The sequence below is a fragment of the Triturus cristatus genome, unplaced genomic scaffold (genome assembly GCF_964204655.1).
Source record: "Triturus cristatus unplaced genomic scaffold, aTriCri1.1 SCAFFOLD_749, whole genome shotgun sequence".
NCBI classification, from domain to species: Eukaryota; Metazoa; Chordata; class Amphibia; order Caudata; family Salamandridae; genus Triturus; species Triturus cristatus.
Window position 1 is genome coordinate 1 of NW_028188050.1, and position 15,438 is coordinate 15,438.

At 50.4% G+C, this 15,438-nt stretch overlaps 66 non-coding genes across 66 annotated transcripts; all 66 read left to right on the plus strand.

Annotated features, from left to right (window-relative positions):
* Positions 1-57: 57 nt before the first annotated feature.
* Positions 58-176, plus strand: LOC146769616 (5S ribosomal RNA). Its single transcript, XR_014976113.1, has one exon. It is a non-coding gene; the product is annotated as a 5S ribosomal RNA (ribosomal RNA).
* A 115-nt stretch (positions 177-291) lies between these two features.
* Positions 292-410, plus strand: LOC146769617 (5S ribosomal RNA). The gene has a single exon (XR_014975735.1). It is a non-coding gene; the product is annotated as a 5S ribosomal RNA (ribosomal RNA).
* A 115-nt stretch (positions 411-525) lies between these two features.
* Positions 526-644, plus strand: LOC146769618 (5S ribosomal RNA). The gene has a single exon (XR_014975746.1). It is a non-coding gene; the product is annotated as a 5S ribosomal RNA (ribosomal RNA).
* A 115-nt stretch (positions 645-759) lies between these two features.
* Positions 760-878, plus strand: LOC146769619 (5S ribosomal RNA). Its single transcript, XR_014975757.1, has one exon. It is a non-coding gene; the product is annotated as a 5S ribosomal RNA (ribosomal RNA).
* Positions 879-993: 115 nt separating this feature from the next.
* LOC146769620 (5S ribosomal RNA) lies at positions 994-1,112 on the plus strand. The gene has a single exon (XR_014975768.1). It is a non-coding gene; the product is annotated as a 5S ribosomal RNA (ribosomal RNA).
* Positions 1,113-1,227: 115 nt separating this feature from the next.
* On the plus strand, positions 1,228-1,346 carry LOC146769621 (5S ribosomal RNA). Its single transcript, XR_014975779.1, has one exon. It is a non-coding gene; the product is annotated as a 5S ribosomal RNA (ribosomal RNA).
* Positions 1,347-1,461: 115 nt separating this feature from the next.
* Positions 1,462-1,580, plus strand: LOC146769622 (5S ribosomal RNA). The gene has a single exon (XR_014975790.1). It is a non-coding gene; the product is annotated as a 5S ribosomal RNA (ribosomal RNA).
* Positions 1,581-1,695: 115 nt separating this feature from the next.
* On the plus strand, positions 1,696-1,814 carry LOC146769623 (5S ribosomal RNA). Its single transcript, XR_014975801.1, has one exon. It is a non-coding gene; the product is annotated as a 5S ribosomal RNA (ribosomal RNA).
* A 115-nt stretch (positions 1,815-1,929) lies between these two features.
* LOC146769624 (5S ribosomal RNA) lies at positions 1,930-2,048 on the plus strand. The gene has a single exon (XR_014975812.1). It is a non-coding gene; the product is annotated as a 5S ribosomal RNA (ribosomal RNA).
* A 115-nt stretch (positions 2,049-2,163) lies between these two features.
* LOC146769625 (5S ribosomal RNA) lies at positions 2,164-2,282 on the plus strand. Its single transcript, XR_014975823.1, has one exon. It is a non-coding gene; the product is annotated as a 5S ribosomal RNA (ribosomal RNA).
* A 115-nt stretch (positions 2,283-2,397) lies between these two features.
* On the plus strand, positions 2,398-2,516 carry LOC146769626 (5S ribosomal RNA). Its single transcript, XR_014975834.1, has one exon. It is a non-coding gene; the product is annotated as a 5S ribosomal RNA (ribosomal RNA).
* Positions 2,517-2,631: 115 nt separating this feature from the next.
* Positions 2,632-2,750, plus strand: LOC146769627 (5S ribosomal RNA). The gene has a single exon (XR_014975846.1). It is a non-coding gene; the product is annotated as a 5S ribosomal RNA (ribosomal RNA).
* A 115-nt stretch (positions 2,751-2,865) lies between these two features.
* LOC146769628 (5S ribosomal RNA) lies at positions 2,866-2,984 on the plus strand. Its single transcript, XR_014975857.1, has one exon. It is a non-coding gene; the product is annotated as a 5S ribosomal RNA (ribosomal RNA).
* Positions 2,985-3,099: 115 nt separating this feature from the next.
* LOC146769629 (5S ribosomal RNA) lies at positions 3,100-3,218 on the plus strand. Its single transcript, XR_014975868.1, has one exon. It is a non-coding gene; the product is annotated as a 5S ribosomal RNA (ribosomal RNA).
* Positions 3,219-3,333: 115 nt separating this feature from the next.
* On the plus strand, positions 3,334-3,452 carry LOC146769630 (5S ribosomal RNA). The gene has a single exon (XR_014975879.1). It is a non-coding gene; the product is annotated as a 5S ribosomal RNA (ribosomal RNA).
* A 115-nt stretch (positions 3,453-3,567) lies between these two features.
* LOC146769631 (5S ribosomal RNA) lies at positions 3,568-3,686 on the plus strand. Its single transcript, XR_014975890.1, has one exon. It is a non-coding gene; the product is annotated as a 5S ribosomal RNA (ribosomal RNA).
* A 115-nt stretch (positions 3,687-3,801) lies between these two features.
* LOC146769632 (5S ribosomal RNA) lies at positions 3,802-3,920 on the plus strand. The gene has a single exon (XR_014975901.1). It is a non-coding gene; the product is annotated as a 5S ribosomal RNA (ribosomal RNA).
* A 115-nt stretch (positions 3,921-4,035) lies between these two features.
* Positions 4,036-4,154, plus strand: LOC146769633 (5S ribosomal RNA). Its single transcript, XR_014975912.1, has one exon. It is a non-coding gene; the product is annotated as a 5S ribosomal RNA (ribosomal RNA).
* A 115-nt stretch (positions 4,155-4,269) lies between these two features.
* Positions 4,270-4,388, plus strand: LOC146769634 (5S ribosomal RNA). The gene has a single exon (XR_014975923.1). It is a non-coding gene; the product is annotated as a 5S ribosomal RNA (ribosomal RNA).
* A 115-nt stretch (positions 4,389-4,503) lies between these two features.
* On the plus strand, positions 4,504-4,622 carry LOC146769635 (5S ribosomal RNA). Its single transcript, XR_014975934.1, has one exon. It is a non-coding gene; the product is annotated as a 5S ribosomal RNA (ribosomal RNA).
* Positions 4,623-4,737: 115 nt separating this feature from the next.
* Positions 4,738-4,856, plus strand: LOC146769636 (5S ribosomal RNA). The gene has a single exon (XR_014975945.1). It is a non-coding gene; the product is annotated as a 5S ribosomal RNA (ribosomal RNA).
* Positions 4,857-4,971: 115 nt separating this feature from the next.
* LOC146769637 (5S ribosomal RNA) lies at positions 4,972-5,090 on the plus strand. Its single transcript, XR_014975957.1, has one exon. It is a non-coding gene; the product is annotated as a 5S ribosomal RNA (ribosomal RNA).
* Positions 5,091-5,205: 115 nt separating this feature from the next.
* Positions 5,206-5,324, plus strand: LOC146769638 (5S ribosomal RNA). The gene has a single exon (XR_014975968.1). It is a non-coding gene; the product is annotated as a 5S ribosomal RNA (ribosomal RNA).
* Positions 5,325-5,439: 115 nt separating this feature from the next.
* On the plus strand, positions 5,440-5,558 carry LOC146769639 (5S ribosomal RNA). The gene has a single exon (XR_014975979.1). It is a non-coding gene; the product is annotated as a 5S ribosomal RNA (ribosomal RNA).
* Positions 5,559-5,673: 115 nt separating this feature from the next.
* LOC146769640 (5S ribosomal RNA) lies at positions 5,674-5,792 on the plus strand. Its single transcript, XR_014975990.1, has one exon. It is a non-coding gene; the product is annotated as a 5S ribosomal RNA (ribosomal RNA).
* A 115-nt stretch (positions 5,793-5,907) lies between these two features.
* On the plus strand, positions 5,908-6,026 carry LOC146769641 (5S ribosomal RNA). The gene has a single exon (XR_014976001.1). It is a non-coding gene; the product is annotated as a 5S ribosomal RNA (ribosomal RNA).
* A 115-nt stretch (positions 6,027-6,141) lies between these two features.
* On the plus strand, positions 6,142-6,260 carry LOC146769642 (5S ribosomal RNA). The gene has a single exon (XR_014976012.1). It is a non-coding gene; the product is annotated as a 5S ribosomal RNA (ribosomal RNA).
* Positions 6,261-6,375: 115 nt separating this feature from the next.
* On the plus strand, positions 6,376-6,494 carry LOC146769643 (5S ribosomal RNA). The gene has a single exon (XR_014976023.1). It is a non-coding gene; the product is annotated as a 5S ribosomal RNA (ribosomal RNA).
* Positions 6,495-6,609: 115 nt separating this feature from the next.
* LOC146769644 (5S ribosomal RNA) lies at positions 6,610-6,728 on the plus strand. Its single transcript, XR_014976034.1, has one exon. It is a non-coding gene; the product is annotated as a 5S ribosomal RNA (ribosomal RNA).
* Positions 6,729-6,843: 115 nt separating this feature from the next.
* Positions 6,844-6,962, plus strand: LOC146769645 (5S ribosomal RNA). Its single transcript, XR_014976045.1, has one exon. It is a non-coding gene; the product is annotated as a 5S ribosomal RNA (ribosomal RNA).
* A 115-nt stretch (positions 6,963-7,077) lies between these two features.
* Positions 7,078-7,196, plus strand: LOC146769646 (5S ribosomal RNA). The gene has a single exon (XR_014976056.1). It is a non-coding gene; the product is annotated as a 5S ribosomal RNA (ribosomal RNA).
* A 115-nt stretch (positions 7,197-7,311) lies between these two features.
* Positions 7,312-7,430, plus strand: LOC146769647 (5S ribosomal RNA). The gene has a single exon (XR_014976068.1). It is a non-coding gene; the product is annotated as a 5S ribosomal RNA (ribosomal RNA).
* Positions 7,431-7,545: 115 nt separating this feature from the next.
* On the plus strand, positions 7,546-7,664 carry LOC146769648 (5S ribosomal RNA). Its single transcript, XR_014976079.1, has one exon. It is a non-coding gene; the product is annotated as a 5S ribosomal RNA (ribosomal RNA).
* Positions 7,665-7,779: 115 nt separating this feature from the next.
* On the plus strand, positions 7,780-7,898 carry LOC146769649 (5S ribosomal RNA). The gene has a single exon (XR_014976090.1). It is a non-coding gene; the product is annotated as a 5S ribosomal RNA (ribosomal RNA).
* Positions 7,899-8,013: 115 nt separating this feature from the next.
* Positions 8,014-8,132, plus strand: LOC146769650 (5S ribosomal RNA). Its single transcript, XR_014976101.1, has one exon. It is a non-coding gene; the product is annotated as a 5S ribosomal RNA (ribosomal RNA).
* Positions 8,133-8,247: 115 nt separating this feature from the next.
* LOC146769651 (5S ribosomal RNA) lies at positions 8,248-8,366 on the plus strand. The gene has a single exon (XR_014976107.1). It is a non-coding gene; the product is annotated as a 5S ribosomal RNA (ribosomal RNA).
* Positions 8,367-8,481: 115 nt separating this feature from the next.
* On the plus strand, positions 8,482-8,600 carry LOC146769652 (5S ribosomal RNA). Its single transcript, XR_014976108.1, has one exon. It is a non-coding gene; the product is annotated as a 5S ribosomal RNA (ribosomal RNA).
* Positions 8,601-8,715: 115 nt separating this feature from the next.
* LOC146769653 (5S ribosomal RNA) lies at positions 8,716-8,835 on the plus strand. The gene has a single exon (XR_014976089.1). It is a non-coding gene; the product is annotated as a 5S ribosomal RNA (ribosomal RNA).
* Positions 8,836-8,950: 115 nt separating this feature from the next.
* Positions 8,951-9,069, plus strand: LOC146769654 (5S ribosomal RNA). The gene has a single exon (XR_014976109.1). It is a non-coding gene; the product is annotated as a 5S ribosomal RNA (ribosomal RNA).
* Positions 9,070-9,184: 115 nt separating this feature from the next.
* Positions 9,185-9,303, plus strand: LOC146769655 (5S ribosomal RNA). The gene has a single exon (XR_014976110.1). It is a non-coding gene; the product is annotated as a 5S ribosomal RNA (ribosomal RNA).
* A 115-nt stretch (positions 9,304-9,418) lies between these two features.
* On the plus strand, positions 9,419-9,537 carry LOC146769656 (5S ribosomal RNA). The gene has a single exon (XR_014976111.1). It is a non-coding gene; the product is annotated as a 5S ribosomal RNA (ribosomal RNA).
* Positions 9,538-9,652: 115 nt separating this feature from the next.
* On the plus strand, positions 9,653-9,771 carry LOC146769657 (5S ribosomal RNA). Its single transcript, XR_014976112.1, has one exon. It is a non-coding gene; the product is annotated as a 5S ribosomal RNA (ribosomal RNA).
* A 115-nt stretch (positions 9,772-9,886) lies between these two features.
* On the plus strand, positions 9,887-10,005 carry LOC146769658 (5S ribosomal RNA). The gene has a single exon (XR_014976114.1). It is a non-coding gene; the product is annotated as a 5S ribosomal RNA (ribosomal RNA).
* Positions 10,006-10,120: 115 nt separating this feature from the next.
* On the plus strand, positions 10,121-10,239 carry LOC146769659 (5S ribosomal RNA). Its single transcript, XR_014976115.1, has one exon. It is a non-coding gene; the product is annotated as a 5S ribosomal RNA (ribosomal RNA).
* Positions 10,240-10,354: 115 nt separating this feature from the next.
* On the plus strand, positions 10,355-10,473 carry LOC146769660 (5S ribosomal RNA). The gene has a single exon (XR_014976116.1). It is a non-coding gene; the product is annotated as a 5S ribosomal RNA (ribosomal RNA).
* Positions 10,474-10,588: 115 nt separating this feature from the next.
* Positions 10,589-10,707, plus strand: LOC146769661 (5S ribosomal RNA). Its single transcript, XR_014976117.1, has one exon. It is a non-coding gene; the product is annotated as a 5S ribosomal RNA (ribosomal RNA).
* A 115-nt stretch (positions 10,708-10,822) lies between these two features.
* On the plus strand, positions 10,823-10,941 carry LOC146769662 (5S ribosomal RNA). The gene has a single exon (XR_014976118.1). It is a non-coding gene; the product is annotated as a 5S ribosomal RNA (ribosomal RNA).
* A 115-nt stretch (positions 10,942-11,056) lies between these two features.
* On the plus strand, positions 11,057-11,175 carry LOC146769663 (5S ribosomal RNA). Its single transcript, XR_014975730.1, has one exon. It is a non-coding gene; the product is annotated as a 5S ribosomal RNA (ribosomal RNA).
* Positions 11,176-11,290: 115 nt separating this feature from the next.
* Positions 11,291-11,409, plus strand: LOC146769664 (5S ribosomal RNA). The gene has a single exon (XR_014975731.1). It is a non-coding gene; the product is annotated as a 5S ribosomal RNA (ribosomal RNA).
* Positions 11,410-11,524: 115 nt separating this feature from the next.
* Positions 11,525-11,643, plus strand: LOC146769665 (5S ribosomal RNA). The gene has a single exon (XR_014975732.1). It is a non-coding gene; the product is annotated as a 5S ribosomal RNA (ribosomal RNA).
* Positions 11,644-11,758: 115 nt separating this feature from the next.
* LOC146769666 (5S ribosomal RNA) lies at positions 11,759-11,877 on the plus strand. The gene has a single exon (XR_014975733.1). It is a non-coding gene; the product is annotated as a 5S ribosomal RNA (ribosomal RNA).
* Positions 11,878-11,992: 115 nt separating this feature from the next.
* Positions 11,993-12,111, plus strand: LOC146769667 (5S ribosomal RNA). Its single transcript, XR_014975734.1, has one exon. It is a non-coding gene; the product is annotated as a 5S ribosomal RNA (ribosomal RNA).
* A 115-nt stretch (positions 12,112-12,226) lies between these two features.
* On the plus strand, positions 12,227-12,345 carry LOC146769668 (5S ribosomal RNA). The gene has a single exon (XR_014975736.1). It is a non-coding gene; the product is annotated as a 5S ribosomal RNA (ribosomal RNA).
* Positions 12,346-12,460: 115 nt separating this feature from the next.
* On the plus strand, positions 12,461-12,579 carry LOC146769669 (5S ribosomal RNA). The gene has a single exon (XR_014975737.1). It is a non-coding gene; the product is annotated as a 5S ribosomal RNA (ribosomal RNA).
* A 115-nt stretch (positions 12,580-12,694) lies between these two features.
* LOC146769670 (5S ribosomal RNA) lies at positions 12,695-12,813 on the plus strand. The gene has a single exon (XR_014975738.1). It is a non-coding gene; the product is annotated as a 5S ribosomal RNA (ribosomal RNA).
* Positions 12,814-12,928: 115 nt separating this feature from the next.
* Positions 12,929-13,047, plus strand: LOC146769671 (5S ribosomal RNA). The gene has a single exon (XR_014975739.1). It is a non-coding gene; the product is annotated as a 5S ribosomal RNA (ribosomal RNA).
* Positions 13,048-13,162: 115 nt separating this feature from the next.
* On the plus strand, positions 13,163-13,281 carry LOC146769672 (5S ribosomal RNA). Its single transcript, XR_014975740.1, has one exon. It is a non-coding gene; the product is annotated as a 5S ribosomal RNA (ribosomal RNA).
* Positions 13,282-13,396: 115 nt separating this feature from the next.
* LOC146769673 (5S ribosomal RNA) lies at positions 13,397-13,515 on the plus strand. The gene has a single exon (XR_014975741.1). It is a non-coding gene; the product is annotated as a 5S ribosomal RNA (ribosomal RNA).
* Positions 13,516-13,630: 115 nt separating this feature from the next.
* On the plus strand, positions 13,631-13,749 carry LOC146769674 (5S ribosomal RNA). Its single transcript, XR_014975742.1, has one exon. It is a non-coding gene; the product is annotated as a 5S ribosomal RNA (ribosomal RNA).
* Positions 13,750-13,864: 115 nt separating this feature from the next.
* LOC146769675 (5S ribosomal RNA) lies at positions 13,865-13,983 on the plus strand. Its single transcript, XR_014975743.1, has one exon. It is a non-coding gene; the product is annotated as a 5S ribosomal RNA (ribosomal RNA).
* Positions 13,984-14,098: 115 nt separating this feature from the next.
* On the plus strand, positions 14,099-14,217 carry LOC146769676 (5S ribosomal RNA). Its single transcript, XR_014975744.1, has one exon. It is a non-coding gene; the product is annotated as a 5S ribosomal RNA (ribosomal RNA).
* A 115-nt stretch (positions 14,218-14,332) lies between these two features.
* Positions 14,333-14,451, plus strand: LOC146769677 (5S ribosomal RNA). The gene has a single exon (XR_014975745.1). It is a non-coding gene; the product is annotated as a 5S ribosomal RNA (ribosomal RNA).
* Positions 14,452-14,566: 115 nt separating this feature from the next.
* On the plus strand, positions 14,567-14,685 carry LOC146769678 (5S ribosomal RNA). The gene has a single exon (XR_014975747.1). It is a non-coding gene; the product is annotated as a 5S ribosomal RNA (ribosomal RNA).
* A 115-nt stretch (positions 14,686-14,800) lies between these two features.
* LOC146769679 (5S ribosomal RNA) lies at positions 14,801-14,919 on the plus strand. The gene has a single exon (XR_014975748.1). It is a non-coding gene; the product is annotated as a 5S ribosomal RNA (ribosomal RNA).
* Positions 14,920-15,034: 115 nt separating this feature from the next.
* Positions 15,035-15,153, plus strand: LOC146769680 (5S ribosomal RNA). Its single transcript, XR_014975749.1, has one exon. It is a non-coding gene; the product is annotated as a 5S ribosomal RNA (ribosomal RNA).
* Positions 15,154-15,268: 115 nt separating this feature from the next.
* On the plus strand, positions 15,269-15,387 carry LOC146769681 (5S ribosomal RNA). Its single transcript, XR_014975750.1, has one exon. It is a non-coding gene; the product is annotated as a 5S ribosomal RNA (ribosomal RNA).
* The last annotated feature ends 51 nt before the right edge of the window (positions 15,388-15,438 follow it).

The following is a 15,438-nucleotide window of genomic DNA, read 5'->3' on the forward strand; positions in this document are numbered from 1 at the left end:
GGCTAGCCCTGAAGACGAATGAGTAAAGCCAAGAGCTCCAAAGTCAGAAGTGCTAGGGCCTACGGCCATACCACCCTGAAAGCACCTGATCTCGTCTGATCTCAGAAGTTAAGCAGGGTCGGGCCTGGTTAGTACCTGGATGGGAGACCGCCTGGGAATACCAGGTGCTGTAGGCTTTTTGGTATTTTTTTTCTTTCGCTTTAGGTGAATGAGGGTGGTTTGTCTCGTTTCCTAGGCTAGCCCTGAAGACGAATGAGTAAAGCCAAGAGCTCCAAAGTCAGAAGTGCTAGGGCCTACGGCCATACCACCCTGAAAGCACCTGATCTCGTCTGATCTCAGAAGTTAAGCAGGGTCGGGCCTGGTTAGTACCTGGATGGGAGACCGCCTGGGAATACCAGGTGCTGTAGGCTTTTTGGTATTTTTTTTCTTTCGCTTTAGGTGAATGAGGGTGGTTTGTCTCGTTTCCTAGGCTAGCCCTGAAGACGAATGAGTAAAGCCAAGAGCTCCAAAGTCAGAAGTGCTAGGGCCTACGGCCATACCACCCTGAAAGCACCTGATCTCGTCTGATCTCAGAAGTTAAGCAGGGTCGGGCCTGGTTAGTACCTGGATGGGAGACCGCCTGGGAATACCAGGTGCTGTAGGCTTTTTGGTATTTTTTTTCTTTCGCTTTAGGTGAATGAGGGTGGTTTGTCTCGTTTCCTAGGCTAGCCCTGAAGACGAATGAGTAAAGCCAAGAGCTCCAAAGTCAGAAGTGCTAGGGCCTACGGCCATACCACCCTGAAAGCACCTGATCTCGTCTGATCTCAGAAGTTAAGCAGGGTCGGGCCTGGTTAGTACCTGGATGGGAGACCGCCTGGGAATACCAGGTGCTGTAGGCTTTTTGGTATTTTTTTTCTTTCGCTTTAGGTGAATGAGGGTGGTTTGTCTCGTTTCCTAGGCTAGCCCTGAAGACGAATGAGTAAAGCCAAGAGCTCCAAAGTCAGAAGTGCTAGGGCCTACGGCCATACCACCCTGAAAGCACCTGATCTCGTCTGATCTCAGAAGTTAAGCAGGGTCGGGCCTGGTTAGTACCTGGATGGGAGACCGCCTGGGAATACCAGGTGCTGTAGGCTTTTTGGTATTTTTTTTCTTTCGCTTTAGGTGAATGAGGGTGGTTTGTCTCGTTTCCTAGGCTAGCCCTGAAGACGAATGAGTAAAGCCAAGAGCTCCAAAGTCAGAAGTGCTAGGGCCTACGGCCATACCACCCTGAAAGCACCTGATCTCGTCTGATCTCAGAAGTTAAGCAGGGTCGGGCCTGGTTAGTACCTGGATGGGAGACCGCCTGGGAATACCAGGTGCTGTAGGCTTTTTGGTATTTTTTTTCTTTCGCTTTAGGTGAATGAGGGTGGTTTGTCTCGTTTCCTAGGCTAGCCCTGAAGACGAATGAGTAAAGCCAAGAGCTCCAAAGTCAGAAGTGCTAGGGCCTACGGCCATACCACCCTGAAAGCACCTGATCTCGTCTGATCTCAGAAGTTAAGCAGGGTCGGGCCTGGTTAGTACCTGGATGGGAGACCGCCTGGGAATACCAGGTGCTGTAGGCTTTTTGGTATTTTTTTTCTTTCGCTTTAGGTGAATGAGGGTGGTTTGTCTCGTTTCCTAGGCTAGCCCTGAAGACGAATGAGTAAAGCCAAGAGCTCCAAAGTCAGAAGTGCTAGGGCCTACGGCCATACCACCCTGAAAGCACCTGATCTCGTCTGATCTCAGAAGTTAAGCAGGGTCGGGCCTGGTTAGTACCTGGATGGGAGACCGCCTGGGAATACCAGGTGCTGTAGGCTTTTTGGTATTTTTTTTCTTTCGCTTTAGGTGAATGAGGGTGGTTTGTCTCGTTTCCTAGGCTAGCCCTGAAGACGAATGAGTAAAGCCAAGAGCTCCAAAGTCAGAAGTGCTAGGGCCTACGGCCATACCACCCTGAAAGCACCTGATCTCGTCTGATCTCAGAAGTTAAGCAGGGTCGGGCCTGGTTAGTACCTGGATGGGAGACCGCCTGGGAATACCAGGTGCTGTAGGCTTTTTGGTATTTTTTTTCTTTCGCTTTAGGTGAATGAGGGTGGTTTGTCTCGTTTCCTAGGCTAGCCCTGAAGACGAATGAGTAAAGCCAAGAGCTCCAAAGTCAGAAGTGCTAGGGCCTACGGCCATACCACCCTGAAAGCACCTGATCTCGTCTGATCTCAGAAGTTAAGCAGGGTCGGGCCTGGTTAGTACCTGGATGGGAGACCGCCTGGGAATACCAGGTGCTGTAGGCTTTTTGGTATTTTTTTTCTTTCGCTTTAGGTGAATGAGGGTGGTTTGTCTCGTTTCCTAGGCTAGCCCTGAAGACGAATGAGTAAAGCCAAGAGCTCCAAAGTCAGAAGTGCTAGGGCCTACGGCCATACCACCCTGAAAGCACCTGATCTCGTCTGATCTCAGAAGTTAAGCAGGGTCGGGCCTGGTTAGTACCTGGATGGGAGACCGCCTGGGAATACCAGGTGCTGTAGGCTTTTTGGTATTTTTTTTCTTTCGCTTTAGGTGAATGAGGGTGGTTTGTCTCGTTTCCTAGGCTAGCCCTGAAGACGAATGAGTAAAGCCAAGAGCTCCAAAGTCAGAAGTGCTAGGGCCTACGGCCATACCACCCTGAAAGCACCTGATCTCGTCTGATCTCAGAAGTTAAGCAGGGTCGGGCCTGGTTAGTACCTGGATGGGAGACCGCCTGGGAATACCAGGTGCTGTAGGCTTTTTGGTATTTTTTTTCTTTCGCTTTAGGTGAATGAGGGTGGTTTGTCTCGTTTCCTAGGCTAGCCCTGAAGACGAATGAGTAAAGCCAAGAGCTCCAAAGTCAGAAGTGCTAGGGCCTACGGCCATACCACCCTGAAAGCACCTGATCTCGTCTGATCTCAGAAGTTAAGCAGGGTCGGGCCTGGTTAGTACCTGGATGGGAGACCGCCTGGGAATACCAGGTGCTGTAGGCTTTTTGGTATTTTTTTTCTTTCGCTTTAGGTGAATGAGGGTGGTTTGTCTCGTTTCCTAGGCTAGCCCTGAAGACGAATGAGTAAAGCCAAGAGCTCCAAAGTCAGAAGTGCTAGGGCCTACGGCCATACCACCCTGAAAGCACCTGATCTCGTCTGATCTCAGAAGTTAAGCAGGGTCGGGCCTGGTTAGTACCTGGATGGGAGACCGCCTGGGAATACCAGGTGCTGTAGGCTTTTTGGTATTTTTTTTCTTTCGCTTTAGGTGAATGAGGGTGGTTTGTCTCGTTTCCTAGGCTAGCCCTGAAGACGAATGAGTAAAGCCAAGAGCTCCAAAGTCAGAAGTGCTAGGGCCTACGGCCATACCACCCTGAAAGCACCTGATCTCGTCTGATCTCAGAAGTTAAGCAGGGTCGGGCCTGGTTAGTACCTGGATGGGAGACCGCCTGGGAATACCAGGTGCTGTAGGCTTTTTGGTATTTTTTTTCTTTCGCTTTAGGTGAATGAGGGTGGTTTGTCTCGTTTCCTAGGCTAGCCCTGAAGACGAATGAGTAAAGCCAAGAGCTCCAAAGTCAGAAGTGCTAGGGCCTACGGCCATACCACCCTGAAAGCACCTGATCTCGTCTGATCTCAGAAGTTAAGCAGGGTCGGGCCTGGTTAGTACCTGGATGGGAGACCGCCTGGGAATACCAGGTGCTGTAGGCTTTTTGGTATTTTTTTTCTTTCGCTTTAGGTGAATGAGGGTGGTTTGTCTCGTTTCCTAGGCTAGCCCTGAAGACGAATGAGTAAAGCCAAGAGCTCCAAAGTCAGAAGTGCTAGGGCCTACGGCCATACCACCCTGAAAGCACCTGATCTCGTCTGATCTCAGAAGTTAAGCAGGGTCGGGCCTGGTTAGTACCTGGATGGGAGACCGCCTGGGAATACCAGGTGCTGTAGGCTTTTTGGTATTTTTTTTCTTTCGCTTTAGGTGAATGAGGGTGGTTTGTCTCGTTTCCTAGGCTAGCCCTGAAGACGAATGAGTAAAGCCAAGAGCTCCAAAGTCAGAAGTGCTAGGGCCTACGGCCATACCACCCTGAAAGCACCTGATCTCGTCTGATCTCAGAAGTTAAGCAGGGTCGGGCCTGGTTAGTACCTGGATGGGAGACCGCCTGGGAATACCAGGTGCTGTAGGCTTTTTGGTATTTTTTTTCTTTCGCTTTAGGTGAATGAGGGTGGTTTGTCTCGTTTCCTAGGCTAGCCCTGAAGACGAATGAGTAAAGCCAAGAGCTCCAAAGTCAGAAGTGCTAGGGCCTACGGCCATACCACCCTGAAAGCACCTGATCTCGTCTGATCTCAGAAGTTAAGCAGGGTCGGGCCTGGTTAGTACCTGGATGGGAGACCGCCTGGGAATACCAGGTGCTGTAGGCTTTTTGGTATTTTTTTTCTTTCGCTTTAGGTGAATGAGGGTGGTTTGTCTCGTTTCCTAGGCTAGCCCTGAAGACGAATGAGTAAAGCCAAGAGCTCCAAAGTCAGAAGTGCTAGGGCCTACGGCCATACCACCCTGAAAGCACCTGATCTCGTCTGATCTCAGAAGTTAAGCAGGGTCGGGCCTGGTTAGTACCTGGATGGGAGACCGCCTGGGAATACCAGGTGCTGTAGGCTTTTTGGTATTTTTTTTCTTTCGCTTTAGGTGAATGAGGGTGGTTTGTCTCGTTTCCTAGGCTAGCCCTGAAGACGAATGAGTAAAGCCAAGAGCTCCAAAGTCAGAAGTGCTAGGGCCTACGGCCATACCACCCTGAAAGCACCTGATCTCGTCTGATCTCAGAAGTTAAGCAGGGTCGGGCCTGGTTAGTACCTGGATGGGAGACCGCCTGGGAATACCAGGTGCTGTAGGCTTTTTGGTATTTTTTTTCTTTCGCTTTAGGTGAATGAGGGTGGTTTGTCTCGTTTCCTAGGCTAGCCCTGAAGACGAATGAGTAAAGCCAAGAGCTCCAAAGTCAGAAGTGCTAGGGCCTACGGCCATACCACCCTGAAAGCACCTGATCTCGTCTGATCTCAGAAGTTAAGCAGGGTCGGGCCTGGTTAGTACCTGGATGGGAGACCGCCTGGGAATACCAGGTGCTGTAGGCTTTTTGGTATTTTTTTTCTTTCGCTTTAGGTGAATGAGGGTGGTTTGTCTCGTTTCCTAGGCTAGCCCTGAAGACGAATGAGTAAAGCCAAGAGCTCCAAAGTCAGAAGTGCTAGGGCCTACGGCCATACCACCCTGAAAGCACCTGATCTCGTCTGATCTCAGAAGTTAAGCAGGGTCGGGCCTGGTTAGTACCTGGATGGGAGACCGCCTGGGAATACCAGGTGCTGTAGGCTTTTTGGTATTTTTTTTCTTTCGCTTTAGGTGAATGAGGGTGGTTTGTCTCGTTTCCTAGGCTAGCCCTGAAGACGAATGAGTAAAGCCAAGAGCTCCAAAGTCAGAAGTGCTAGGGCCTACGGCCATACCACCCTGAAAGCACCTGATCTCGTCTGATCTCAGAAGTTAAGCAGGGTCGGGCCTGGTTAGTACCTGGATGGGAGACCGCCTGGGAATACCAGGTGCTGTAGGCTTTTTGGTATTTTTTTTCTTTCGCTTTAGGTGAATGAGGGTGGTTTGTCTCGTTTCCTAGGCTAGCCCTGAAGACGAATGAGTAAAGCCAAGAGCTCCAAAGTCAGAAGTGCTAGGGCCTACGGCCATACCACCCTGAAAGCACCTGATCTCGTCTGATCTCAGAAGTTAAGCAGGGTCGGGCCTGGTTAGTACCTGGATGGGAGACCGCCTGGGAATACCAGGTGCTGTAGGCTTTTTGGTATTTTTTTTCTTTCGCTTTAGGTGAATGAGGGTGGTTTGTCTCGTTTCCTAGGCTAGCCCTGAAGACGAATGAGTAAAGCCAAGAGCTCCAAAGTCAGAAGTGCTAGGGCCTACGGCCATACCACCCTGAAAGCACCTGATCTCGTCTGATCTCAGAAGTTAAGCAGGGTCGGGCCTGGTTAGTACCTGGATGGGAGACCGCCTGGGAATACCAGGTGCTGTAGGCTTTTTGGTATTTTTTTTCTTTCGCTTTAGGTGAATGAGGGTGGTTTGTCTCGTTTCCTAGGCTAGCCCTGAAGACGAATGAGTAAAGCCAAGAGCTCCAAAGTCAGAAGTGCTAGGGCCTACGGCCATACCACCCTGAAAGCACCTGATCTCGTCTGATCTCAGAAGTTAAGCAGGGTCGGGCCTGGTTAGTACCTGGATGGGAGACCGCCTGGGAATACCAGGTGCTGTAGGCTTTTTGGTATTTTTTTTCTTTCGCTTTAGGTGAATGAGGGTGGTTTGTCTCGTTTCCTAGGCTAGCCCTGAAGACGAATGAGTAAAGCCAAGAGCTCCAAAGTCAGAAGTGCTAGGGCCTACGGCCATACCACCCTGAAAGCACCTGATCTCGTCTGATCTCAGAAGTTAAGCAGGGTCGGGCCTGGTTAGTACCTGGATGGGAGACCGCCTGGGAATACCAGGTGCTGTAGGCTTTTTGGTATTTTTTTTCTTTCGCTTTAGGTGAATGAGGGTGGTTTGTCTCGTTTCCTAGGCTAGCCCTGAAGACGAATGAGTAAAGCCAAGAGCTCCAAAGTCAGAAGTGCTAGGGCCTACGGCCATACCACCCTGAAAGCACCTGATCTCGTCTGATCTCAGAAGTTAAGCAGGGTCGGGCCTGGTTAGTACCTGGATGGGAGACCGCCTGGGAATACCAGGTGCTGTAGGCTTTTTGGTATTTTTTTTCTTTCGCTTTAGGTGAATGAGGGTGGTTTGTCTCGTTTCCTAGGCTAGCCCTGAAGACGAATGAGTAAAGCCAAGAGCTCCAAAGTCAGAAGTGCTAGGGCCTACGGCCATACCACCCTGAAAGCACCTGATCTCGTCTGATCTCAGAAGTTAAGCAGGGTCGGGCCTGGTTAGTACCTGGATGGGAGACCGCCTGGGAATACCAGGTGCTGTAGGCTTTTTGGTATTTTTTTTCTTTCGCTTTAGGTGAATGAGGGTGGTTTGTCTCGTTTCCTAGGCTAGCCCTGAAGACGAATGAGTAAAGCCAAGAGCTCCAAAGTCAGAAGTGCTAGGGCCTACGGCCATACCACCCTGAAAGCACCTGATCTCGTCTGATCTCAGAAGTTAAGCAGGGTCGGGCCTGGTTAGTACCTGGATGGGAGACCGCCTGGGAATACCAGGTGCTGTAGGCTTTTTGGTATTTTTTTTCTTTCGCTTTAGGTGAATGAGGGTGGTTTGTCTCGTTTCCTAGGCTAGCCCTGAAGACGAATGAGTAAAGCCAAGAGCTCCAAAGTCAGAAGTGCTAGGGCCTACGGCCATACCACCCTGAAAGCACCTGATCTCGTCTGATCTCAGAAGTTAAGCAGGGTCGGGCCTGGTTAGTACCTGGATGGGAGACCGCCTGGGAATACCAGGTGCTGTAGGCTTTTTGGTATTTTTTTTCTTTCGCTTTAGGTGAATGAGGGTGGTTTGTCTCGTTTCCTAGGCTAGCCCTGAAGACGAATGAGTAAAGCCAAGAGCTCCAAAGTCAGAAGTGCTAGGGCCTACGGCCATACCACCCTGAAAGCACCTGATCTCGTCTGATCTCAGAAGTTAAGCAGGGTCGGGCCTGGTTAGTACCTGGATGGGAGACCGCCTGGGAATACCAGGTGCTGTAGGCTTTTTGGTATTTTTTTTCTTTCGCTTTAGGTGAATGAGGGTGGTTTGTCTCGTTTCCTAGGCTAGCCCTGAAGACGAATGAGTAAAGCCAAGAGCTCCAAAGTCAGAAGTGCTAGGGCCTACGGCCATACCACCCTGAAAGCACCTGATCTCGTCTGATCTCAGAAGTTAAGCAGGGTCGGGCCTGGTTAGTACCTGGATGGGAGACCGCCTGGGAATACCAGGTGCTGTAGGCTTTTTGGTATTTTTTTTCTTTCGCTTTAGGTGAATGAGGGTGGTTTGTCTCGTTTCCTAGGCTAGCCCTGAAGACGAATGAGTAAAGCCAAGAGCTCCAAAGTCAGAAGTGCTAGGGCCTACGGCCATACCACCCTGAAAGCACCTGATCTCGTCTGATCTCAGAAGTTAAGCAGGGTCGGGCCTGGTTAGTACCTGGATGGGAGACCGCCTGGGAATACCAGGTGCTGTAGGCTTTTTGGTATTTTTTTTCTTTCGCTTTAGGTGAATGAGGGTGGTTTGTCTCGTTTCCTAGGCTAGCCCTGAAGACGAATGAGTAAAGCCAAGAGCTCCAAAGTCAGAAGTGCTAGGGCCTACGGCCATACCACCCTGAAAGCACCTGATCTCGTCTGATCTCAGAAGTTAAGCAGGGTCGGGCCTGGTTAGTACCTGGATGGGAGACCGCCTGGGAATACCAGGTGCTGTAGGCTTTTTGGTATTTTTTTTCTTTCGCTTTAGGTGAATGAGGGTGGTTTGTCTCGTTTCCTAGGCTAGCCCTGAAGACGAATGAGTAAAGCCAAGAGCTCCAAAGTCAGAAGTGCTAGGGCCTACGGCCATACCACCCTGAAAGCACCTGATCTCGTCTGATCTCAGAAGTTAAGCAGGGTCGGGCCTGGTTAGTACCTGGATGGGAGACCGCCTGGGAATACCAGGTGCTGTAGGCTTTTTGGTATTTTTTTTCTTTCGCTTTAGGTGAATGAGGGTGGTTTGTCTCGTTTCCTAGGCTAGCCCTGAAGACGAATGAGTAAAGCCAAGAGCTCCAAAGTCAGAAGTGCTAGGGCCTACGGCCATACCACCCTGAAAGCACCTGATCTCAGTCTGATCTCAGAAGTTAAGCAGGGTCGGGCCTGGTTAGTACCTGGATGGGAGACCGCCTGGGAATACCAGGTGCTGTAGGCTTTTTGGTATTTTTTTTCTTTCGCTTTAGGTGAATGAGGGTGGTTTGTCTCGTTTCCTAGGCTAGCCCTGAAGACGAATGAGTAAAGCCAAGAGCTCCAAAGTCAGAAGTGCTAGGGCCTACGGCCATACCACCCTGAAAGCACCTGATCTCGTCTGATCTCAGAAGTTAAGCAGGGTCGGGCCTGGTTAGTACCTGGATGGGAGACCGCCTGGGAATACCAGGTGCTGTAGGCTTTTTGGTATTTTTTTTCTTTCGCTTTAGGTGAATGAGGGTGGTTTGTCTCGTTTCCTAGGCTAGCCCTGAAGACGAATGAGTAAAGCCAAGAGCTCCAAAGTCAGAAGTGCTAGGGCCTACGGCCATACCACCCTGAAAGCACCTGATCTCGTCTGATCTCAGAAGTTAAGCAGGGTCGGGCCTGGTTAGTACCTGGATGGGAGACCGCCTGGGAATACCAGGTGCTGTAGGCTTTTTGGTATTTTTTTTCTTTCGCTTTAGGTGAATGAGGGTGGTTTGTCTCGTTTCCTAGGCTAGCCCTGAAGACGAATGAGTAAAGCCAAGAGCTCCAAAGTCAGAAGTGCTAGGGCCTACGGCCATACCACCCTGAAAGCACCTGATCTCGTCTGATCTCAGAAGTTAAGCAGGGTCGGGCCTGGTTAGTACCTGGATGGGAGACCGCCTGGGAATACCAGGTGCTGTAGGCTTTTTGGTATTTTTTTTCTTTCGCTTTAGGTGAATGAGGGTGGTTTGTCTCGTTTCCTAGGCTAGCCCTGAAGACGAATGAGTAAAGCCAAGAGCTCCAAAGTCAGAAGTGCTAGGGCCTACGGCCATACCACCCTGAAAGCACCTGATCTCGTCTGATCTCAGAAGTTAAGCAGGGTCGGGCCTGGTTAGTACCTGGATGGGAGACCGCCTGGGAATACCAGGTGCTGTAGGCTTTTTGGTATTTTTTTTCTTTCGCTTTAGGTGAATGAGGGTGGTTTGTCTCGTTTCCTAGGCTAGCCCTGAAGACGAATGAGTAAAGCCAAGAGCTCCAAAGTCAGAAGTGCTAGGGCCTACGGCCATACCACCCTGAAAGCACCTGATCTCGTCTGATCTCAGAAGTTAAGCAGGGTCGGGCCTGGTTAGTACCTGGATGGGAGACCGCCTGGGAATACCAGGTGCTGTAGGCTTTTTGGTATTTTTTTTCTTTCGCTTTAGGTGAATGAGGGTGGTTTGTCTCGTTTCCTAGGCTAGCCCTGAAGACGAATGAGTAAAGCCAAGAGCTCCAAAGTCAGAAGTGCTAGGGCCTACGGCCATACCACCCTGAAAGCACCTGATCTCGTCTGATCTCAGAAGTTAAGCAGGGTCGGGCCTGGTTAGTACCTGGATGGGAGACCGCCTGGGAATACCAGGTGCTGTAGGCTTTTTGGTATTTTTTTTCTTTCGCTTTAGGTGAATGAGGGTGGTTTGTCTCGTTTCCTAGGCTAGCCCTGAAGACGAATGAGTAAAGCCAAGAGCTCCAAAGTCAGAAGTGCTAGGGCCTACGGCCATACCACCCTGAAAGCACCTGATCTCGTCTGATCTCAGAAGTTAAGCAGGGTCGGGCCTGGTTAGTACCTGGATGGGAGACCGCCTGGGAATACCAGGTGCTGTAGGCTTTTTGGTATTTTTTTTCTTTCGCTTTAGGTGAATGAGGGTGGTTTGTCTCGTTTCCTAGGCTAGCCCTGAAGACGAATGAGTAAAGCCAAGAGCTCCAAAGTCAGAAGTGCTAGGGCCTACGGCCATACCACCCTGAAAGCACCTGATCTCGTCTGATCTCAGAAGTTAAGCAGGGTCGGGCCTGGTTAGTACCTGGATGGGAGACCGCCTGGGAATACCAGGTGCTGTAGGCTTTTTGGTATTTTTTTTCTTTCGCTTTAGGTGAATGAGGGTGGTTTGTCTCGTTTCCTAGGCTAGCCCTGAAGACGAATGAGTAAAGCCAAGAGCTCCAAAGTCAGAAGTGCTAGGGCCTACGGCCATACCACCCTGAAAGCACCTGATCTCGTCTGATCTCAGAAGTTAAGCAGGGTCGGGCCTGGTTAGTACCTGGATGGGAGACCGCCTGGGAATACCAGGTGCTGTAGGCTTTTTGGTATTTTTTTTCTTTCGCTTTAGGTGAATGAGGGTGGTTTGTCTCGTTTCCTAGGCTAGCCCTGAAGACGAATGAGTAAAGCCAAGAGCTCCAAAGTCAGAAGTGCTAGGGCCTACGGCCATACCACCCTGAAAGCACCTGATCTCGTCTGATCTCAGAAGTTAAGCAGGGTCGGGCCTGGTTAGTACCTGGATGGGAGACCGCCTGGGAATACCAGGTGCTGTAGGCTTTTTGGTATTTTTTTTCTTTCGCTTTAGGTGAATGAGGGTGGTTTGTCTCGTTTCCTAGGCTAGCCCTGAAGACGAATGAGTAAAGCCAAGAGCTCCAAAGTCAGAAGTGCTAGGGCCTACGGCCATACCACCCTGAAAGCACCTGATCTCGTCTGATCTCAGAAGTTAAGCAGGGTCGGGCCTGGTTAGTACCTGGATGGGAGACCGCCTGGGAATACCAGGTGCTGTAGGCTTTTTGGTATTTTTTTTCTTTCGCTTTAGGTGAATGAGGGTGGTTTGTCTCGTTTCCTAGGCTAGCCCTGAAGACGAATGAGTAAAGCCAAGAGCTCCAAAGTCAGAAGTGCTAGGGCCTACGGCCATACCACCCTGAAAGCACCTGATCTCGTCTGATCTCAGAAGTTAAGCAGGGTCGGGCCTGGTTAGTACCTGGATGGGAGACCGCCTGGGAATACCAGGTGCTGTAGGCTTTTTGGTATTTTTTTTCTTTCGCTTTAGGTGAATGAGGGTGGTTTGTCTCGTTTCCTAGGCTAGCCCTGAAGACGAATGAGTAAAGCCAAGAGCTCCAAAGTCAGAAGTGCTAGGGCCTACGGCCATACCACCCTGAAAGCACCTGATCTCGTCTGATCTCAGAAGTTAAGCAGGGTCGGGCCTGGTTAGTACCTGGATGGGAGACCGCCTGGGAATACCAGGTGCTGTAGGCTTTTTGGTATTTTTTTTCTTTCGCTTTAGGTGAATGAGGGTGGTTTGTCTCGTTTCCTAGGCTAGCCCTGAAGACGAATGAGTAAAGCCAAGAGCTCCAAAGTCAGAAGTGCTAGGGCCTACGGCCATACCACCCTGAAAGCACCTGATCTCGTCTGATCTCAGAAGTTAAGCAGGGTCGGGCCTGGTTAGTACCTGGATGGGAGACCGCCTGGGAATACCAGGTGCTGTAGGCTTTTTGGTATTTTTTTTCTTTCGCTTTAGGTGAATGAGGGTGGTTTGTCTCGTTTCCTAGGCTAGCCCTGAAGACGAATGAGTAAAGCCAAGAGCTCCAAAGTCAGAAGTGCTAGGGCCTACGGCCATACCACCCTGAAAGCACCTGATCTCGTCTGATCTCAGAAGTTAAGCAGGGTCGGGCCTGGTTAGTACCTGGATGGGAGACCGCCTGGGAATACCAGGTGCTGTAGGCTTTTTGGTATTTTTTTTCTTTCGCTTTAGGTGAATGAGGGTGGTTTGTCTCGTTTCCTAGGCTAGCCCTGAAGACGAATGAGTAAAGCCAAGAGCTCCAAAGTCAGAAGTGCTAGGGCCTACGGCCATACCACCCTGAAAGCACCTGATCTCGTCTGATCTCAGAAGTTAAGCAGGGTCGGGCCTGGTTAGTACCTGGATGGGAGACCGCCTGGGAATACCAGGTGCTGTAGGCTTTTTGGTATTTTTTTTCTTTCGCTTTAGGTGAATGAGGGTGGTTTGTCTCGTTTCCTAGGCTAGCCCTGAAGACGAATGAGTAAAGCCAAGAGCTCCAAAGTCAGAAGTGCTAGGGCCTACGGCCATACCACCCTGAAAGCACCTGATCTCGTCTGATCTCAGAAGTTAAGCAGGGTCGGGCCTGGTTAGTACCTGGATGGGAGACCGCCTGGGAATACCAGGTGCTGTAGGCTTTTTGGTATTTTTTTTCTTTCGCTTTAGGTGAATGAGGGTGGTTTGTCTCGTTTCCTAGGCTAGCCCTGAAGACGAATGAGTAAAGCCAAGAGCTCCAAAGTCAGAAGTGCTAGGGCCTACGGCCATACCACCCTGAAAGCACCTGATCTCGTCTGATCTCAGAAGTTAAGCAGGGTCGGGCCTGGTTAGTACCTGGATGGGAGACCGCCTGGGAATACCAGGTGCTGTAGGCTTTTTGGTATTTTTTTTCTTTCGCTTTAGGTGAATGAGGGTGGTTTGTCTCGTTTCCTAGGCTAGCCCTGAAGACGAATGAGTAAAGCCAAGAGCTCCAAAGTCAGAAGTGCTAGGGCCTACGGCCATACCACCCTGAAAGCACCTGATCTCGTCTGATCTCAGAAGTTAAGCAGGGTCGGGCCTGGTTAGTACCTGGATGGGAGACCGCCTGGGAATACCAGGTGCTGTAGGCTTTTTGGTATTTTTTTTCTTTCGCTTTAGGTGAATGAGGGTGGTTTGTCTCGTTTCCTAGGCTAGCCCTGAAGACGAATGAGTAAAGCCAAGAGCTCCAAAGTCAGAAGTGCTAGGGCCTACGGCCATACCACCCTGAAAGCACCTGATCTCGTCTGATCTCAGAAGTTAAGCAGGGTCGGGCCTGGTTAGTACCTGGATGGGAGACCGCCTGGGAATACCAGGTGCTGTAGGCTTTTTGGTATTTTTTTTCTTTCGCTTTAGGTGAATGAGGGTGGTTTGTCTCGTTTCCTAGGCTAGCCCTGAAGACGAATGAGTAAAGCCAAGAGCTCCAAAGTCAGAAGTGCTAGGGCCTACGGCCATACCACCCTGAAAGCACCTGATCTCGTCTGATCTCAGAAGTTAAGCAGGGTCGGGCCTGGTTAGTACCTGGATGGGAGACCGCCTGGGAATACCAGGTGCTGTAGGCTTTTTGGTATTTTTTTTCTTTCGCTTTAGGTGAATGAGGGTGGTTTGTCTCGTTTCCTAGGCTAGCCCTGAAGACGAATGAGTAAAGCCAAGAGCTCCAAAGTCAGAAGTGCTAGGGCCTACGGCCATACCACCCTGAAAGCACCTGATCTCGTCTGATCTCAGAAGTTAAGCAGGGTCGGGCCTGGTTAGTACCTGGATGGGAGACCGCCTGGGAATACCAGGTGCTGTAGGCTTTTTGGTATTTTTTTTCTTTCGCTTTAGGTGAATGAGGGTGGTTTGTCTCGTTTCCTAGGCTAGCCCTGAAGACGAATGAGTAAAGCCAAGAGCTCCAAAGTCAGAAGTGCTAGGGCCTACGGCCATACCACCCTGAAAGCACCTGATCTCGTCTGATCTCAGAAGTTAAGCAGGGTCGGGCCTGGTTAGTACCTGGATGGGAGACCGCCTGGGAATACCAGGTGCTGTAGGCTTTTTGGTATTTTTTTTCTTTCGCTTTAGGTGAATGAGGGTGGTTTGTCTCGTTTCCTAGGCTAGCCCTGAAGACGAATGAGTAAAGCCAAGAGCTCCAAAGTCAGAAGTGCTAGGGCCTACGGCCATACCACCCTGAAAGCACCTGATCTCGTCTGATCTCAGAAGTTAAGCAGGGTCGGGCCTGGTTAGTACCTGGATGGGAGACCGCCTGGGAATACCAGGTGCTGTAGGCTTTTTGGTATTTTTTTTCTTTCGCTTTAGGTGAATGAGGGTGGTTTGTCTCGTTTCCTAGGCTAGCCCTGAAGACGAATGAGTAAAGCCAAGAGCTCCAAAGTCAGAAGTGCTAGGGCCTACGGCCATACCACCCTGAAAGCACCTGATCTCGTCTGATCTCAGAAGTTAAGCAGGGTCGGGCCTGGTTAGTACCTGGATGGGAGACCGCCTGGGAATACCAGGTGCTGTAGGCTTTTTGGTATTTTTTTTCTTTCGCTTTAGGTGAATGAGGGTGGTTTGTCTCGTTTCCTAGGCTAGCCCTGAAGACGAATGAGTAAAGCCAAGAGCTCCAAAGTCAGAAGTGCTAGGGCCTACGGCCATACCACCCTGAAAGCACCTGATCTCGTCTGATCTCAGAAGTTAAGCAGGGTCGGGCCTGGTTAGTACCTGGATGGGAGACCGCCTGGGAATACCAGGTGCTGTAGGCTTTTTGGTATTTTTTTTCTTTCGCTTTAGGTGAATGAGGGTGGTTTGTCTCGTTTCCTAGGCTAGCCCTGAAGACGAATGAGTAAAGCCAAGAGCTCCAAAGTCAGAAGTGCTAGGGCCTACGGCCATACCACCCTGAAAGCACCTGATCTCGTCTGATCTCAGAAGTTAAGCAGGGTCGGGCCTGGTTAGTACCTGGATGGGAGACCGCCTGGGAATACCAGGTGCTGTAGGCTTTTTGGTATTTTTTTTCTTTCGCTTTAGGTGAATGAGGGTGGTTTGTCTCGTTTCCTAGGCTAGCCCTGAAGACGAATGAGTAAAGCCAAGAGCTCCAAAGTCAGAAGTGCTAGGGCCTACGGCCATACCACCCTGAAAGCACCTGATCTCGTCTGATCTCAGAAGTTAAGCAGGGTCGGGCCTGGTTAGTACCTGGATGGGAGACCGCCTGGGAATACCAGGTGCTGTAGGCTTTTTGGTATTTTTTTTCTTTCGCTTTAGGTGAATGAGGGTGGTTTGTCTCG